This window comes from Pan troglodytes, chromosome 10 (assembly GCF_028858775.2).
Source record: "Pan troglodytes isolate AG18354 chromosome 10, NHGRI_mPanTro3-v2.0_pri, whole genome shotgun sequence".
Classification (NCBI taxonomy): domain Eukaryota; kingdom Metazoa; phylum Chordata; class Mammalia; order Primates; family Hominidae; genus Pan; species Pan troglodytes.
The window spans coordinates 119,510,781-119,529,373 of NC_072408.2; the positions used below are offsets into that span (position 1 = coordinate 119,510,781).

General features: G+C 41.3%; 1 protein-coding gene and 1 non-coding gene across 8 annotated transcripts in view; one reads left to right on the forward strand and one right to left on the reverse strand.

The window, feature by feature from the left end:
- RPH3A (rabphilin 3A) overlaps nucleotides 1–18,593 on the forward strand; it is a 320,776-nt gene that overhangs the window by 99,750 nt on the left and 202,433 nt on the right. The window lies entirely within an intron of this gene.
- MIR1302-1 (microRNA mir-1302-1) lies at nucleotides 12,996–13,137 on the reverse strand. Its single transcript, NR_035653.1, has one exon. It is a non-coding gene; the product is annotated as a microRNA mir-1302-1 (primary transcript).

Genomic DNA, 18,593 nt, shown 5'->3' on the forward strand with positions numbered 1-18,593 from the left:
GTCTTAACACATTAGTTTCCTTTTCTTGTTCAGGTGAATGTAGGTTGTATTAATCAAGATTCTTCAGAGAAACAGAACTGATAGTGTATATATAGATATATAAGAGGGGATTTATTATGAGAACTGGTTTGTGTGATTCTGGAGGCCAAGAAGTTCCATGATACGCTGTCTGTGACCTGGAGAACCAGGGAAGCCAGGTTGAAGACTGAAGAGCTGAGAACCTGGAGTTCTGATGTTTAAGGGCAGGAGAAGATAAATGTCCCAGCTCCAGAAGAGAGCGAATTTGTCTTTTTTCTTCCTTTTTTTTTTTTTTTTCTATTCTTGGATGATGCCTACCTACATTGGTGAGGCTGACCTTCTTTACTCAGTCTACTGATTCAAATGCTAATCTCTTCTGAAAATATTCTCACCACATGCCCAGAAATAATGTTTTTACCAGCTATCTGGGTATCCTTTAACCCAGTCAAGTTAACACATAAAATTAATTATCCTATAAATGCACCTGGTCCATGGGTATCTTTCTTTCTTGGGGGGGATTCAGGATCCCAGGCTCCCCCTGTCTTATGGCTCTGCCATCCCTTAGAACTTTGGAGAGCATCATCCAGCCAGCAGCAGAGAGATGGGGGAGCCACACTTTGACCCAGAAGTGACACCATCACTTCCACACACATGCGTTGGCAGTAATTGGTCCCAGGGACATACATTCCCAGGAACAATGGAATGCTTTAGAAGGAGGAGCACAGATTTTGATGGGCAGTTAACTGCCTCTGCTATGTGCTCTTTCTGCCCAAGGATTCTCATACATGCTGTATCACCTGCTAGAAATGCTGGTCTCCCACTCCTTATCTGGCTAGCTCCTATTTATCATTCAGGTCTTATCTTAAACCTTATTTTTTCTAGGTAGGTTTAGACCCCATAGAAACTTGCAAATCTCTTTGGTAGCTTTGCATGTGTGCAATTAATTTTTTGGCAGGATTATTTATTTCTGTCTTTCTTGCTAGTCTGTAATCACCACAAAGTGTATCTTATCTGTCTTATTTAGTTCTGTATCTTCAGAGCATGCTCAGGATATAGTAGGTGCTCAATAAATATTTGTTGACTTGGTGGTGGTATAGGGGGTGGGTACTGGCCGAACTGGGATCTGACGTTTGGGAGAGTATTTAATGACCTTGATCATTAAGAAACGTTTTGTGGCAGGTTGAAGATTTAAAAAAGACCATGAGTGTTCTTGACTATGATCTTGTTAATGGAAACATCTATCCTTCTACTCTGTTTCTTGTCACAAACCCCACAGCCACATAATACACTGAGTGAGTGAGTCACAGGCTAGGTAGGGGTCCTACAAAACAGATGGCTCATGGTTTAGGAAAGAAGTTGATATTGCCTTAGTTTGGGTCCCTCTAAAGATGACCCTGAGACAAGGACTAAGGTGCAGGGAGTTTATCTGGCAGATGATTCCAAGGAGGAGGAGTGAGGGACAGGAAGAGTGAACTGAGGATACCAGAAAACCAGCAAGTGTGTTCAATAGAGGGTTACTGCTGTGTGCAACTGGAGCTCCATCCTGTTGGGTACCCTCTGAGTGACTGTGTAGGATATGTTTCAGAATTGTCTCACTGCTGAGTGGGAAAGATGGGGCAATTATTTCACTGATTCCCACACCTCTTTTGTTGATGACTGCCCTGGGGATGTTAAATCTTCAGCTCTTCAGGATTGGGCCTGATCTTGCCATACTGGAGAAAGCTCCCGGGCGGAGAGAGTGGGCACTTAAGGAGAGAACTGGTCAACCTGCATGGTGGGCCCAGGAGAGAGGGGCAGGACATTGACAGTGTCTTCTATAATTTCGTTATTAATAATGGTTCTAAGCTTGTTACATATCAGAGCTGTTTAAAAGGCTATTTCTTTTCTGATTATAAAATTATTATTCTCATTGATTTTCTGATGATAAAATACATATGTGATTATATATGTATCTATCTCTACATATAGATATATAGGCATCTATCTGTATCCATATATATAGATATCGATATGATCATAGTTGATTAGATATTTCCATTAGACTGATTCCTAAGAGTAGAGTTGTGTCAAAGGTGTACATGTTAACATATTGACAGACATTCCAAATTGCACTCCTAAAACGTTGTACCAATTTAGAATCCTGCCAAAAACATATGAGAATATCTATTTTTATTGTTTTTTTGTTTTGTTTTTGTTTTTTTGAGACAGGGTCTCACTCTGTCACCCACACCAGAGTGCAGTGGTACAATCTCGGCTCACTGAAACCTCTGCCTCCTGGGTTCAGGCGAGTCTCCTGCCTCAGCCTCCTGAGTAGCTGGGATTACAGGTACCCGCTACCATGCACAGCCAATTTTTTTTTTTTTTTTTAGTAGAGACAGGGTTATGCCATGTTGGCCAGGCTGGTCTCACATTCCTGACCTCAACTGATCCACCTGTCTCAGCCTCCCAAGGTACTGGAGTTACAGGCATGAGCCACCACACCTGGCCGAGAATATCTATTTTTAATTATCTTCATTAATTCTGCAAAAGATCAATCTCTTGTTATTCTGATGAAACATTAATTTAAATACAAATTTATTTGGCTATTAGGGAGGCTGAGTATCTATCTTAAATTGGTTAGTTATTTTTCTACTTTCTATTGCTGTGTTCATTTTTTATTTTTCCTACTGGTGTCTCAGTCCATTCAGGCTGCTACAACAAAAATGTCTTAGACTGGGTAATTTACAAATAGTAGAAATTTATTGCTCACAGGCTGTAGGCTGGAAAATCCAAGATCAAGGTGCCAGCAGATTCAATGTCTGGTAAGGGCTTGCTTCTTCATAGATGGTTTCTTCTCTACGTCCCTACCTGGTGGAAGGGACAAACAGGCTCCTTCAAACCCCTTTTCTTTCTTTTTGCTCTGTCACCTAGGTTGTAGTGAAGTGGCATGATCATGGCCCAGGCTCATGCAATCTTCTAGCCTCAGCCTCGCTCACCACCTTCAGTAGCTGGGACTACAGGTGCATGCCACCATGCCTGGTTAATTCTTTAATTTTTTGTAGAGATGGGTTCTCACTATGTTGCCCAGGCTGGTCTCAAACTCCTGGGCTCAGGAGATCTTCCTGCCTCAGCCTCCCCAAGTGGTGGGATTACAGGCATAAGCCATTGCACCTGGCTCAAACAAACCTCTTTTATAAGGGCACTAATCATATTCATGAGACTCTGCCCTCATGACCTAATTATCCCTGAAGACCCCATCTTTTAATACTAATACATTCTAACATGTGAATTTGGGGGGACACCTATATTCAACCATAGCAGTGGGAGGGATAATTGTACTTAGTAAGTCTCAGCCACTGTGGCTGCTGTTGCTGTTGTCCTATTTTCTCACTGCTGGGAAGAAAGGAAGGTGACAGATGGGAGATCCTGCCTCCAGCCTCACAGACCTGCAATGATGATGAAATCATACTTTTTCCGCACGTTATTATTCAAGGAGTCACTACCTGGTTCGCTGCCAGAAATCAGTGACCTTTTAAGGGTCGTCTAGTCCTGGGTGTTTCCCAGGACACATCTAGGACATGTCCATCAGTTTTTCCCAGCCTTTGGGCCAGCTGGAGACCCTCAAGGCATGGTTGTTCTCTGGGACACAGTTGTCTATGCCAGCAGCCACAGTGGCTTATCACTTGCCAGCAGCCACAGTGTCTTATCTTGCACCTCTCTTTCTTTCATGCTGGAGGATTTCTTCAAATGTCTGATGATTTCTGGTTACCTCTCCATACTTAGAATAAGAGTTTGGAATCTGAGCTGTGATCAACTGGCAGATTTTGCATTGGGTATTTGAATGGGGAGACAGCTGCCTCCAAATGCAGAGCATGGAGGAGTGTCTCAAAGGCCGTTATTTTCTCCAGGGAAGAAACCACCAATCTCCTGTTCATGTTCTGAGAGCCGAGGTGGAAGAGTGTGTGGGTAGGGAAATCAGACTTCCAATGACTCCCTCGTTCTCCAGGACTATGTCTTATTCCTTAATATCTCTGCTGTCATGGATCTGAGTCTTTCTGGGGTTTTATGGGAACACCTAGCTCTTATATTTCCTAATTCTTTCCCTCTGTGATGACTGCAAACTGCCTTCTCCTGATTGCTGTATCAATTTCTTCCTTGTACTTTCATCTTCCAGAACTTGGTTGAAATCTGCTCAGATAATGGAGTTTTCCCCCTTCTCTATCACATGTGTGGTAGATTGTAAAAAATGATCCAAATGATCCCCTGCCCCTGAACCCATGCCCTTGCAATGGCTTACACCCCAACCAATAGACTGAAGTCTATTTATTCATTTATTTATTCAGTCAGGGTCATCCATGTGGCTTGCTTTGGCCAATGAGACATTACCGAATAAGATGCATGCGGGGGCTTGAAAAGTGCTCGTGCATCAGGGCTTTACCTCTCTTGTTGCTCTTGGAAAGGTGCCACCATATGAATCAGCCTGGGCTAGCCTGCTGGAGGATGAGAGGCACATGGCACAGTCTTCCCTGCCAGCTGACATTCAGTCAACTTCCAGATATGCAAGTGAGGCCATCCAGGACCAGCCAGCCACCAGCCAATTCCCCAGCCTACTGCAGATGTATGAGAGAGCCCAGCTGAGATCATTCAGTAGCTTCTACAGAATCAAGGGCTAAATTAATGGTGGTGGTTTTAAGTCACTGAGTTTTGGGGATGTACTATGCAGCAATAGATCACTGGTATGCCATGGCTCTATACATTTTCAGTTTTTTAACTGAATTATAAGGGGATGGCTGGGTGCAGTGGCTCACGCCTGTAATCCTAGTGCTTTGGGAGGCTGACGTGGGAGGATTGCTTGAGCCCAGAAGTTTGCGACACTGTCTCTGCCAAAATAAAAAGTAAAAAAATTAACTAGGGATGGTGGCACACACATGTAGTCCCAGCTACTAGGGAGGCTGAAGTGGGAGGATGGCTTGAGCCCAGGAGTTCGGGGGTGCAGTGAACTACGATTGCACCACTGCACCACTCCAGCCTGAGTGACAGAGTGAGACCCCGTTTTTTTTTTTTTAAGCATTTGGCTGCAAGTAAGAGAAAAACCTAACAGTGGTTGAAACAAATAGGGTTTACTATTTAAGAAATCTGCAGTTGCTTTTTAAGAAATCTAGACAGGCCGTTGCTGGTATTGGTTCAGCTTTTCAATGGGGGATATCAAGGACCCAGGCTCTTTTTATCTCTTCTCTAGCCTCTTCAGCATGCCTATATTTACCTTCATGCTTGTCCCTTAGTGTTGCCAAGATGATCTCCACACTCTGGGATGCATGTCCACTTCAAAGGAGGAAGGAGGAAAGGGGCTGTAGTGGCCAGTCTGGAAGTCAAAGATTTTCCCAAAGGCCCTCATTGGCCAGATCTGAATCACATGGTTATCCCTGCTGCAAAGGAGGCTGGGGACATGAGACTCTGATTTAGGTGGTCAGGGAGAAGGAGATTTGGAATGACTATCAGACCAGCCAGTGTGTACTGTCTACCATGTGTGCTATCATTGAAGTGGGGAAAGGAATGAGCATGTGTAATTACTTTTCCATCCTCCACCCAAACCTGATGACCTGTGTCCATTCCCTGCTCCTGCTGCCAGATTGTGGATGCCATTGCTTCTGAAACAAACACGTGGGGGTGTTCTTTGCTTGAAGCCAACCTCTTCACTTCTGAGTGACACTAGGTGACCTCAGACTCTTTCATGCATTGGTATATGGGCCAATGTCCCTTAGACCAGAGTTAGCAAGAAGTTCCTCCCTTCCCTGGTCCAAAGGCCCACCCCATTTCTTTGCCCATCCAAAACTTTTTAGGATAATTCAGAGTAGGAATATCTACTCCCTTTATATAAACATTCCAGCTTCAACAATCATGCTGTGGTCTACCCCCAAGACCCAAAAGGACAGCTCACAAAATAGTTTAACATCCCCTAAAGTCTTATTCAGTGTCATTTCTGATCACCTTGATATAAAATATTTAGCAGGATGTAAATGTATAGTTATACCCTGAAATCATTTACATTGAAAATATTGTGACCTTAACGTGTTGTTGAAAGAACACAAAATCCTTTCTAGAACTGAAGGACAGACACTTCCACTTACAGATAGGAAAATTTTGAACTGAGGTCTATGCACCATTAGTCCATGGGATTTTAGAGGAATGTTATTTCCAAATATTGTATACCCCAGGATTATGTCAAAATGTTGTGTGTAAAGGCAGGTATGCATTCTTTTGGGGAGAAGGTTTTCATTAGAGATGCTGTATTCTAGGAGAGAGAGCTAGCAATCACTGACTTAGAGGAACTCCCAGAGGCTGGGAGGATCAGAAGTGGTTTGGAATCAAAATCATGGCCGTGAACCTCAAGGATTGTGACTTTTAATGATCATCCATTTTTCAAAGAATATTCCATCATGTTCTTGTTCTTTAGTGTCCATATCTGTATAGTAAGTCTGGTGAACACACATACCTGTTAAAGCCCATAGGTCTATAAGGATATCCCCTGCTTAAAAATATGAATCCTGAAAAAAACCAATGGGAACAAGCTTTTACTTAGTACCTACTAAGTGCTTGGTGCTGTGTACAGGGTTTTCTCTGTATGGACTTATTTGATCAGTCCTTCACTGAGGTAGGTTTTATAATTCCCATTTGATCAATGAAGAAACTCTACCTTTCATTAGGAGGTATGTCAAAGAATTTCCAGCCATTCTTTAAAATCAGCACAACTCTTATGTCTCCATCTTTTCTTAGTGGAATGCCTTGAATACAAGAACTGCTCAATAAATGTTTGTTAAATAAAAATTTGTAAGTGGAGGAGCTGAGTCCCAGAGAGGGGATGTATCTTATTCAAGTCCTCCCTGCTAGTAAGTGGTTGCACACTTACCAAGAAAGACTAAAATTTAGATCTTTTAACACTGTGACTGACTTGCTATCATCCACTCCACATACTTTTCTTTTTCTCATGCAATTTGAATAATAGAAATAATTTTGTAAGAGCAAATAAACAATGTGTCTGAATTTGCTTTATTTGACTCAGATGAGAAGTTGCAAACTCAGATGTCTACAGTGGCCTGACAGGTAACCTGAATGACTAAAGTGATCCATGTGTAAGAAGGTAAATGGCCATCAAAACTTGACCATGGAATTGGGAGACAATAGGGAGTGGTGGGGACTGTGGTGAACAGGAGAGCCCATGCCCTATTACTTAGCCACAAGTTGAGGTTGCCAAGTGGCTCCATGTGCCCAGAGAACTGCCATATCTTCAGATTTTTCAAGAGAAACTGAGAATCCAAATTGTGGAGTAAAATCTCCCTATTTATAAGTACTGTATGGGTAATGAATTCCAATTTAAAGCACTATGAAGACCGTATATATTCAAAGCTAAATAAAACATTTGTGGGCCAAATTCCCCAACCCAGGCTGCTGATTTGTAACCTCTGATTTGGAGTTCGGGCTTTTCATAGGGACATTTGATATTGGATAATTTCTAATTGTAAGCTGGAAACTTGTGTTAATTTGAGTCAGACAATTCTTCAACAATTTTCTGCAATTTGAAATAAGTCAGGACACAGATAAGAAAACAAATGACACTTGAACACAGGTGCAGACGATACAACAGGGAAGCCTGTCTACCTCTGCTGAAGGCTGATTTTTTCCCCTGGGCCATTCAAAGGCACTGCAGGACAGGGAGAGGGCAGGAGTAGGGAGAAGATGGAGAGAATGGATCACTTGCATTGCTGAAAATAAACATCTCTACAACAGATCTGTAAAAGCAAATAAGGTAATAAAACCTTAAGGTCAAAAATCTGTTTTTTGGGTGACAAGGTTATGTTCTGTGAATATTACACTATGGAGAAGCCCAGATCTTAAATCGTGGGTTCCATACACTTTTTAAAAGAGGAGACTGATGCTTTTCTGAAAAGTGAGGAGGGGATATTTTCCTTTAGAATATTTTAGTTTTCTTCCAAAAATGTAAGAAGTACTAACAACACAGGGATTGTCCCATTTAATGTTATAAATGATCATCCTTCTTACTGTTTTTCCTTCCATTTAAGTAACAAATACCGTTGGTAGAAAAGTTGGAAAATATGGTTAAGCATAAAAATAAAACATAAAACATCATAATCTTACTTCCAAGAAGCAATCATTTAAAAAATTGGTTTGAAATATATCCTTCCAATTTTCTTTGTGCATGTTAGTGGCCATTGTGAGCTTTGGGAAGCTTTAGGTGGTATCTGGTTAAGTTGGTAAGCCAAGGGGCTCAGCCACCCCTTTTGTCCCAAGGTTTTCCATGCAAAGAAGTGCACACGAAACAATGGGGAAGAAAGTGCCATGCTACAGTTAGCTGGGCTTGTGCTGAAACCCCAGTGAGGCTCTTTTTCGTAAGCTGGGGCACATGGCTTATTACCAAGATGTATTAAGGGATCTTTGTCCTTCCCCAAGTCCAGTCTGAATCTTGGAGTCTTATATCCCTCTGACCACATGGGACAGGTGACTGAAGAGATGAGAATCCATCGATTAAAGAGTATGATGTAAGAAGAACACACCTATTAGAACATAGCTTCCCCACCCACTGGTAAATATGGACCAATCAATGTCCGTTGGAATTGGACCCAACGAGATCAGGGTTCCTGCCTCTTGGGGAGGAGTGGGGTTAAGGAAGGGAAGAGGGAAGAGCAAATGGATTTCCACTTGCCGTATGTATACAAATATTTCTTTTTACAAGACGGGATCACATTATGTTTATTGCACAATCATTTGTCTTTTTCGCTCAACAATGCCTCATGACTCTCTTCATTCCAAAAGCATGGGGGGGATACTTGAAGGGGCAGGAAAGGAGAGGGTAATTGTACTTATCCTATATAAATCTATACATTCTGACAAAATGGGCTCATGTAGTTCACATTGTATCCTTTGATCCCCCCCGCCCCCGCACTGAAATATCATGACCATCTTTTTTTTTTTTTGAGACGGAGTCTCGCTCTGTCGCCCAGGCTGGAGTGCAGTGGCGTGATCTCAGCTCACTGCAAGCTCTGCCTCCCGGGTTCAGCCACTTTCCTGCCTCAGCCTCTCCAAGTAGCTGGGACTACAGGCGCCCGCCACCACGCCCGGCTAATTTTTTATATTTTTAGTAGAGACGGGGTTTCACCGTGGTCTCGATCTCCTGACCTCGTGATCCGCCCGCCTCGGCCTCCCAAAGTGCTGGGATTACAAGCGTGAGCCACCGTGCCCAGCCTTGACCATCTTTCAGTGTAAAAAAAAGCCCAGAAATCTCTAGGGGGAGGACTGAAAGGAGAAGTGGGGGAGGAATAAGGCCATTTACCACATTTACATGTGCACACCTATAAAATGAGATCCTGCTAAGCATATGGTGCAATAACTTGCTTTTATTTTTACTTAAAAACATTATGAACATCTTTCTGTGTCCAGAAGTACAGTACCCTTTTGATGAACACTGCATCCCTTAGTGCCATTAATTTTTACAGCTCTGTTATTTTTTAACATCTGTAATTTCCTATGAATCCTAGCTCAGCTGGACACTATGTACCTTTGGCCAAATTATTTACCTTCCCTTAGCCTTAGCGTCTTCACCTGCAAAATGAGAATAACTCTACTTGCCTTAAACAGCTATTTTGAGAATATCTCGTTAAATGAAATAAGGCCTGGGAGCTAAAAGTAGTGATAGGATAGATTTCATTTTTGCCTGCCTCCTGAGTTCCAGACATCCCACTTTAAGTGCAATATGTCATTGAGTTCTCAAAATGATTTTAATTGCTGGCCCCCACATTCCATTTTAAAGATGAGAAATTGAGGTTCAGTGGGGGCAAGGTACACTGTCCAATAGAAATAGAATGTGACAGATGATTGGATTTTTAAAAAATGTGTTATATATACACCGTGGAATACTACTCAGCCATAAAAAGGAGTGAAATTCTGTCATTTGAAGTGAAATGGATGGAACCGGAGGGTACTATGTTAAGTGAAATAAGCCAGGAACAGAAAGTTAAACATCACACATTCTCACTCATATGTGGAAGCTTAAAGTGGGCCTCAAAGAAGTAAAAGTACAACAGTGGATATTAGAGGCTGGGAAGCGTAGGGGAAAGATGGAGATGGGGAGAGATTTGTTAAAGAATACAAAATTACAGCCAGATAGGAGGAATAATTTCTAGTGTTCTATAACACTACAAGGATGACTATAGCTAATAATGATACATAGTTTCAAATAGCTAAAAGGAGGATATTGAATGTTCCCAACACAAATGATAAATCTTTGAAATAATGAATATGCTAATGACCTTGAGCTGATCACTATATATGTATCAAATAAGCATTATATATCCCATAAATATGTACAGTTATTCTGTGTCAATTAAAATAAAAGAAATTGAATGTGAGTCAATTCTGATCAGCCAAATTTCAAGTGCTCAACAGCCACTTGTGGCCAGTGGCTACCATATTGGACAGTTCAAGATTAAGAGACTTGCTTAAGATCATGCACCGAGAAAGTGACAGAGCCTGGGGGCGAACACCAATTTGTCTGATTTCAAAGCCACTTTCTATACCACACTAATGTCCACTGAATGGGTAGAGAAAATGCTGGATGAATCTGCACTGGGAGGGAATGGGAAGGTCAGTGATGTTCCCAGGTTACCCTTGAATTTGTCCTTTTAGCTACATCCTCTTTGCCACAGTTTTTCTTTTGCCCCATTTCTTCAGTCTGGGCCACTGTGCTATCATTAATCATAGCCTTTAGTGATTGAGTGCCTCTTGTGGAGCATGAAGACAAGTTGATATCCTGAGCATGAACACCATGCAGGTCTTGTCATGCCTGCTCCTGCCCCCGATGCTGATGGGAATCATTTGGGTTGACTAGCAGAGAGCACATAGGAAAACACAAATGAATACAAAGAGTTTGGAAATGACAAGACCCGGGAAGGACTGGGTGCCATTCGGCTAGGTTTCTATTCATGAGTCTAATGCAAGATTTCCCTTGGCTCATTCAGAAAAAATAGAGCAGCTTGGTTTTTGACTCTTGCTCAGAGTTTTAAAATAAATGTTGACACCATACTGTCCAGGGATCAGCATTTGAATCTGGCATTGACATTTCCTTCAGCAATTTCTTGGTTTGTACTGTCTACAGATGTATTGTGACCCATTGGATGGTATTTACTTTGGCTTATATTGGTTTTGACATCAGAAGCAGAGAGTTTGTGCATGACACAGCTGTCACTCTGGCTGGTGACATGGGGTCACCTTTGACTCAGACTTCTCTTGGGTCCTGCTCATCCCACCTGTCATAAAGCTCATCTTCTCCATTTTTGGAGTGATCTTTGGAACCTTTCTTTCTGATGCCATTACTTACATTTTCATCCAACATCTCAGCCTTGCACTTGGGATAAGTCTGCCTTTCTTACCTTGGTCTACAAGGCCTACATGATTTGTTTTTTCCCACCTCTCTGATTTCAACTGCTTGCCTTCTCCTCTTCACTGCCTTTGCTCCTGCCACGTGGCCCATCTGTTCCCTCTTCAAGGTCCTTTTGTTTATTGCGTCTTCTGCTTTGAATGCTCTCCCTCTGGATCTTTGTATGGCTGGCTCCTTCTGAGCTTCTGGATCTTGACCCAAGCCAAACTTTCCTTCCCTGATCACTTTTTCTAGTGATGCCCCCTGCTCCTCACCATCCCATTATCTAGGTTTATATTTTTCAAAATGCTTACTGCCACCTAAAATCATTGTGCCTATTTATTGACTTGTTTATTTGCCATTTATCTGTCTCTTGTTGGAACATAAGCTTCAGGAGAGCAAAGCCTATTCCCTTCTTGTTCTCCATTGTGTCCCTGGCACCTAGGATGGTGCCTTGCACTGATGTTCAGCAGTTAGGATTTGCCCAATAAATATTTGCTGATTGAAGGCCAGGAGCCTTGCAATGGCTTTCTAACTGGTATCTAATTCGCTCTGCACACTCTTACAGGAAAACTCCTCTTGAAGCTGAAAGTGTTTCATCAGCCTGTCAATAAGATTTTGTCAGAAGCTCAGCCCTCTCAGCGCTGCCGCTGCCTGGTTCATACTCCCTGAGTGGCCCTCCTTTGCCTGCGGTGCTCTTCCATGGCTCTCTGTCATCTTCCTTCGCAACACCACCCCAACTCTTATCTCCAACCTCACCCGTTATTGCTGGACATTGTTTTGAGAATTTGGTGGAATTTGGTGGGAGGATGCAGGGAGTGTCTGAGTCTCACGTGGCCCAGCTGCTCCACCTCTTAGCTGAGGTTTTATGCACACAAGGGGCAGTGACAAATGGGAAAGCAGAGGTTTTCTTAGTGATTATCCGGCAAGTGCCCCACACCTGTACAGGTCTCTGGGGCAAGTGACTTAGTCTCAAGGCCCAAGTGGGACCTCTTATTTCTTCCAAGTGACACTCTTACCACTGGCTGGCCACCAAGCTGAGATTGTCATGCAGCAGCAGCAGCATAAGAAAGGACCAGATGAGGGCGGGGAAAAAGAGAGAGAGAGAGACAGAGAGAGAGAGAAAGGCAGAGAGAGAGAGAGAGAGACAGACAGAGAGAGACAAAGACACACGCACGCACACACACACACACACACACAGAGAGAGAGAGAGAGAGAGAGAGAGAGAGAGAGAGAGATTCTGTTTACTTGAAATGGCCTCTTCTTCCGTGAAGCTCTCTTAGATAATTACTTTAGATTTAAGACAAGCTACTTGATCTTTCTCATCATCAATTGCCTCATTGGTAAAACAGGAGATAATGCCAACCCATAGGGCTCTAGTTAAATGTGTGAGTGACGATTAAGTGAGGAAAAGTCTCTAAAATACCTGGCACCATTGTGAAAATCTGAAGTCACTTCATCTATGCTGTTCCCTTCTGCTGTCTGAGTTCTCATCCCTTCTAGCAGTTTGCTGTAAGTTTTATATACAACATTTAGGGAAGGAAATCTATACAGAGTTTTCAGATAAAATACAGGAATCCTAGTTACATTTGAATTTCAGATAAGCAAGGAATAATTTTTAGCATAAGTATGTCCCAAATATTGTATGGGATATTCTTACATACACAATTATTCATTGTTTACTTGAAATTCAAATTTAACTGGGCTTTCTGTGTTTATGTTTGCTAAATTTTGGCAACCCTAATCCATACACAAGGATCAGAGACGTATAGACTTAAGATAACTGGTATTGCTTCTGGTGTATATCCTAACCAAAATTCACAGGATGGGATGGTTCACCAAACACGCTTTCATTTTGGAACTTCATTTGGAAAGGTTAACAGTTTTGAAGGAGGAAAAAAAGAAATTTGTTTATTCCAGAGTAAACACATTTAAAAAATCTTTTTTAAAAGATTGAGGGTATTGCCTATCTAAAATAATATAGGCCAGTTTCAGAGGTTGATCAATAAAGGAGGAAGTGCTATAGCTCACTGGGAAATCGATTTTGAGTGAAAGGAACAAATGGATCTTAAGCCAAGTCTGATTCCTACCTCTGGGTACCAGCCTGACTTTGTTGCTTGGCTGTGTCTTTGATATTTATGCTATCATTTTATTTCCACATAATCTTGGGAGGCAGGTAGGGGTATCCCCATTATATGGAGTCCTAGAGGTTAAGAGATTGGCCCAAAGATGGCCAGTGGTTGCCCACATTCATGGAAGATTTGCTATGCACAGGGAAAGTGCTAACATATTGCATTCAGGTAGTACTTCTCACATGTCACATCTCTATCCCAGGAGACCTGGAGTAGTTTTTTTTGCTACTAGTTATCATTTATTATTATTTTTATTTCAGTAGTTTTGAGGGTACAGGTGGTTTTTGGTTACATGGATAAGTTTTTAGTGGTGATTTCTAAGATTTTGGCACACCTATCATCTGAGCAGTGTACACTGTACCCAATATGTAGTCTTTTATCCTTCACCCCCTCCCAAACTTTTCCCCTGAGTCCCCAAAATTCATGATATTCTTATGACTTTGCATCCTCATAGCTTAGCTCCCACTTATAAGCGAGAGCATACTATATTTGGTTTTCCATTCCTGAGTTACTTCACTTAGAATAGTGGCCTCCAGCTCCATCCAAGTTGCAGCACAAGACATTGTTTTTTTCCTTTTTATGGCTGAGTAATATTCCATGGTGTATATAGACCACATTTTCTTTATCCACTCGTTGGTTGATGGACACTTAGATTGGTTCCATATCTTTGCAATTGCAAATTGTGCTGCTGTAAATGTGTGTGTATGTGTGTTTTCCACATAATGACTTCTTTTCCTTTGGGTAGATACTCAGTAGTGAGATTGCTGGATAGAATGATAGATCTGCTTTTAGTTCTTTAAGAAATCTCTATACTGTTTCCCAGGAGACCTGAACTATTATCATTCCTTTTAAGAGATGTACAAGTGGAGGCTCAGGGAGGCCATACATAAGTAAGAATTATGGTGAAGGTGGGACCTCTGGTGGGCCTGACTCTGAAGCTCAGACTCTTCATTGCTAGGTTGTGTGCCTTCTCATCCCAACTCTTCTGACTCCAAGAACAGTATTCCTTTTGATGTGAATACAGAGAAGAGAGCCAACTCAGAATGAAGGGCTCAGATAGGACTCCAGGAGAAGAGGAGAATTCCCCCATCAAAAAGATGTGCAGCTCTAGATAACTCAGGTTATTTTTCATTTTAAATGGTGAGGTAATTTTTTCCTTCAAAACAAAATCTGTTCTCTTTTTGGTCTCCATCATATCTCTCTCCTACTCTACCTCTTTCAGTATCCAAATAATTTGCCTAGGAGATTGGTAGGACTGGATCAGAAGGCTTCAGCATTTTATGTCATATGCTTTGGTCTTGTTTTCTTTTTTCTTTCTTTTTTTTTTTACAGTAAACATGCTTATTCTTTATAATATTAATAGTAACAATGATACTATTTAAGATTTTTAAAAAGCATACATGAGGGCACCTAAGAAAAATCTACAAGTAATATCGTACTTAATAACTGACTACTGAAAGCTTTTCCTCTAATATGGGAGCAAGCAAGATTATTCCCCTTTGCCACTTCTGGTCAGGATTTGAGGTCCTACCCATGGCAATAAGGCAAAGAAAAAGGCATACAGTTCAGAAAGGAAGAAATAAAACTGTATTTTCAGGCAACATGATCATGTATGTAGAAATTCCTAAGGAATCTATTAGAAAAATGACTAGAACTCATAAGAGAATTTAGCAAGGTTGCAGGATACAGTGGCAATATAAAAAATTTAATTTTACTACTATATACTAGGAATAAGTATTGCAAAATGAGATTTTAAAACAACACTATTTATGATAGTACCAAGAACATGAAAAGCTTAGAAACAGACGTAAAATGCTATAAAGATCTTTACACTGAAAACTATAAACCATTGCTGAGAGAAATGAAGGAAAATCTAAATAAATGCAGAGATATTCCATACTATGGGTCGGAAGACTCAATATTGTTAAGATGTCAAGTCTTCCCAAATTGATTTATAGGCTTAATCTTCACTCAAAATCCAAACAGGGCCAGGCATGGTGACTCACGCCTGAATCCCATCACTTTGGGAGGCTGAGGCGGGCGGATCACTCGAGGTCAGGGGTTGGCGACCAGCCTGGCCAACATGGTGAAATGCTGTCTCTACTAAAAATACAAAAATTAGCCAGGCGTGGTGGCATATGCCTGTAGTCCTGGCTACTCAGGAGGCTGAGGCATGAGAATCGCTTGAATCCAGGAGGCAGAGGTTGCAGTGAGCTGAGATCATGGCACTGCACTGCAGCCTGGGTGAGAAGAGTGAAACTCCATCTCAAAAAAAAAAAAAAAATCCAAACAGACTTTTTTTTTCTGTAAAGAAATTGACAAACGAATTCTAAAAGTTATATGGAAGTGAGAAGGACCCAGAATAGCCAAAATAGTTTTGAAAAAATAAGTTGGAGGATTCATACCACTTGATTTCAAGACTTATTAAAGAGCTACAGTAGTCAATATAAAATGTTATTGGCAAAAGGAGAGAAAAGTAGTTAAATGAAATAAGATAATTGAGAAATAGACCCGCACATATTTAGTCAATTTTTAGCAAAGGTGCCAAGACAGTCCAATGAAGAAATAATAGTCTTTTCAACAAATTGTGCTAGGACAATTGGATATCCACGTGGAAATAAATGAACTTCAACCCATGTATTACATCATATACAAACATTAGCTCAAAATGGATCAGAAACCTAAATGTAAAACCTAAAGCTCTACAACTACTAATAAAAAAAGGAGAAAAATCTTTGTGACCTTGAGTTAGACAAAGATTTCTTAGCTAAGACAAAAAAGCATAAACCATAAAATAATGATAAATTTGACCTCATAAAAATGTAGAACTTCTATACTTTGAAAGACTCTGTTAAGAAAATGATGACAAGCCGCAGACTTAAAGACTATATTTGTAAAACACATAGCTGATAAGTGACATATATTCCCACTGAGATGGCTTTTTAAACCATAAAATAATGATAAATTTGACTTTATAAAAATGTAGAACTTCTATACTTTGAAAGACACTGTTAAGAAAATGATGACAAGCCACAGACTTAAAGACTATATTTGTAAAACACATAGCTGATAAGTGACATATATTCCCACTGAGATGGCTTTTGAAAACAGATAATTAATATCCAATGCTGGTGAGGATATGAAGCCACTGGAACTCTCATACGTTACTGTTGGGAATGGTGTAGCCACTGCAGAAAATGGTAGGATAGTTTTCTCCTCCTTCTCCTCCTCCTCCTTCTCCTTCTCCTTTTCCTTCTCCTTCTCCTTCCCCTTCCCCTTCCCCTTCCGCTTCCCTTTCCCCTTCCTCCTCCCCCTCCTCCCCCCCTCCCCCTCCTTCTCCTCCTCCTCCTTCTTCCAGGGTCTTGCTCTGTTGCCCAGGATGCAGTGCTGTGATTATGGCTCACTTCAGCCTTGACCTCCTGGACTCAAGTGATCCTCCTACCTCAGCCTACCAGGTAGCTGGGACGACAGGCATGTGTCACCACACCTGGCTAATTTTTGTATTTTTTCTAGAGATGGGGTTTCACCATGTTGCCCAGGCTTGTGTCAAACTTCTAGGCTCCAGCAATCCTCCTGCCTTGGCCTCCCAAAGTGCTGGGCTTACAGGCAAGAGCCACTGCGCCCAGCCTGAATAGTTTCTTTTAAGGTAAAAAGTATAGTTACTATATGACCCAGCAGTCACACAATTAAATTATTTATCTAAGACAAATGAAAACATATGACCAGATCTGTTTGGGAATGTCTAGAGAAGCTTTATTCATAATTCCTTAAATCTGGAGACAACACAGATGTCTGTCAACAGGTGAATGGATACATAAATTCGGATATATTCATCCATGGGAATGCTACTGAGTAATAAAAAGAAATAAACCACTGATGCACGTGACCACATGGGCAAATCTCAAAAACATTATGTTGAGCAAAAGCAGCCAGACAGAAAAGGGTACAATTCCATTTATATGAAACTGTAGAAAAAGCAAAACCAATCTATAGTGACAGAAAGCAGACAAGTGGTTGCCTGGGGGTGGGTTTGATGAGAAAGAAACAGGAAAGAACTTGTGGGGATGATAGAAACACGTTCTCTTTCTTGATTTGGGTGGTGGTTTCACTTGTCAAAACTCATCAAACTGCACACTTAAAATCTGTTTGTTTTATTGTATGCAAATTATACCTCGATAAGGTTGATATAAAAGTGAAAAATAAAAAGTCAAACATGCATGAAAGAAAGTCTACATACACTTCTAGGAGCTGGTGGGTTTTCTGGCTTTTTTCTTAAGAATGCCGGAAATTAATTTAACAATTATTTTTACTTTCATATCTTATCCATTTCATGATCTCTAATGCCTAGCAATATGCCTGGCACAGAAGAAGACTTCAATAAATGTTTGTTAAACAACTGTTAGCCATGCTGAGTTTTTTTTTACATTTCCAAGGAGAACAAGCCACTGACTTAAAGGAATAAATCCTTAATGAATTCTTTTTTTTTTTTCTTTTGAGACAGACTTTCACTCTTGTTGCCTAGGCTGGAGTGCAATGGCGCGATCTTGGCTCTCTGCAACCTCCGCCTCTCGGGTTCAAGCGATTCTCCTGCCTCAGCCTCCCAAGTAGCTGGGATTACAGGCATGCACAACCACTCCCAGCTAATTTTGTATTTTTAGGAGAGACAGGGTTTCATCATGTTGGTCAGTCTGTTCTCGAACTCCTGACCTCAAGTGATCCACCCACCTCTGCTTCCCCAAGTGAATTCTTAATATAATGATTTTTAAGATATTATAGATTGGTGAGAGAGAAGAGTTTTTGTCAGACCATCTTTACTAGCCATGCAGCCACCCACTATATCTTCACTCCTAAGTCGGAAACTCCTCCTATTCTCATGTAAGCTTCTCAGAAATGGGGAAATCTATTTTTGCAACCTTCACTTCCACTTCCTTCAGCCTTCTCTCATCCACTGCTGTTGGTTTCTGCCCCTATCCCTCTATGGGAATTACACTCTCCGAGTCTGCACCTGGTCTGCTAATTGCCAAGTTTGTTGGACA